Source organism: Triticum urartu, chromosome 4 (genome assembly GCF_003073215.2).
Source record: "Triticum urartu cultivar G1812 chromosome 4, Tu2.1, whole genome shotgun sequence".
NCBI lineage: Eukaryota > Viridiplantae > Streptophyta > Magnoliopsida > Poales > Poaceae > Triticum > Triticum urartu.
This window is the reverse complement of record NC_053025.1, coordinates 402,218,358-402,220,103: the sequence shown is the minus strand read 5'-3', so window position 1 is coordinate 402,220,103 and position 1,746 is coordinate 402,218,358.

The window sequence follows — 1,746 nt, the reverse complement described above, 5'->3', positions numbered from 1 at the left end:
TCCCTCTACATCATGTCATCTTGCTTAAGGTGTTACTCTATTTTTAACTTAATACTCTAGATGCATGTTGGATAGCGGTCGATGAGTGGAGTAATAGTAGTAGATGCAGGCAGGAGTCGGTCTACTTGTCTCGGACGTGATGCCTATATACATGATCATACCTAGATATTATCATTACTATGCTCAATTCTGTCAATTGCTCAACAGTAATTTGTTCACCCACCGTAGAATATTTATGCTCTCGAGAGAAGCCACTAGTGAAACCTATGGCCCCCGGGTCTATCTTTATCATATTAATTTCCTACTACTTAGTTATTTCCTTTGCTTTTTTACTTTACCTTTATTTTACTTTGCATCTTTATCACAAAAATACCAAAAATATTATCTTATCATATCTATCAGATCTCACTCTTGTAAGTGGCCGTGTAGGGATTGACAACCCCTATTCGCGTTGGTTGCGAGGATTTATTTGTTTTGTGTAGGTACGAGGGACTCGCGCGTAGCCTCCTACTGGATTGATACCTTGGTTCTCATAAACTGATGGAAATGCTTACGCTACTTTGCTGCATCATCCCTTCCTCTTCGGGGGAAACCAACGCAGTGCTCAAGAGGTAGCAGTGACCACAACCCCCGGAATTAGCCCAGCAAGACCTCCATTTTGGCCATAACTTTCACACCCGAAGTCCGTTTTTGGTGTTCTTTTGCTCGTTTTGTAGCTCTTGACATACCCCATGCACATATATCGTTACCACCACCATTTTCCTACATCAAAGTTTTCATCATAAAAGCACCCACCTTCTACATTCGACCGATTTTGAGGTGCGGCTTCCATTTCCTAATGTGTTTCGGCTACATGGGAGCGGTCTGACATCGACGACACCACTCTTCCTCCTCGCACCGACCTGCACATCGACAATGACCACTTCATCCTCATACCAACCGTAAGCAAGGATGGTAACCTCGAGGACACTTAGTACATTTCCCTGCTTTTGGATTGATAACCTGAGCCATTTTGCGCCACTTACCCATCGAGACTAGCGAGTTGAGAATTGCTGGGCCACGCTATATTGTGCACCTTAGTGATACGCCTACTCCGCATAGCCACTTTGAGCGTGCAAATTATCTTGCTATCATCTTTGTGCCCTAAGTATCTCCCGTGCATGTCTGACATACTTTTCTCATATCATACTTGGCACGAGCATCAAGGAGAGTCAAAAAAGCTTTTAAGCAAAAGAGGAGAAACAAAGAGCTTGTAAGCAATAGCATCGAGCCATTTTGCATCTACATCATCTTGGTCATTACATACATAGGATACTTGGGATTGAAGCCGGCGCATTTCTCTCATAGGTTGGTGCACAAGCGTATCTAGCCCATTTGAGCAATCGAGCTAGCGTCTCTCTAGCATCTGTACAACAAGAGCATTTCCATCGTCACATATCTTGAGCTCACTCCTTGGTTGTGCAGATCCCGTCTATCTTCCGTGTGTGTGTGTTCCTAGTGATATCTTTGGGTTTGATATTGTAAGTGCATCTAGTGCCACCCCTAGTTGGTTTCGGAGTATTGACGACAAACTTGGTTGAGGGACTAATGTGTTTGTGAGAATTGCAAGATAACACATGTAGTAGTCCCTCATTGATTCGGTTTACCTACCAAAGATGACCCCTAAAAATGTGTGAAGACATTGAAGACAATTGTGGTCTGTGAAGATATTCACAATGAAGATTATGACTCGAGAAGACATTCATG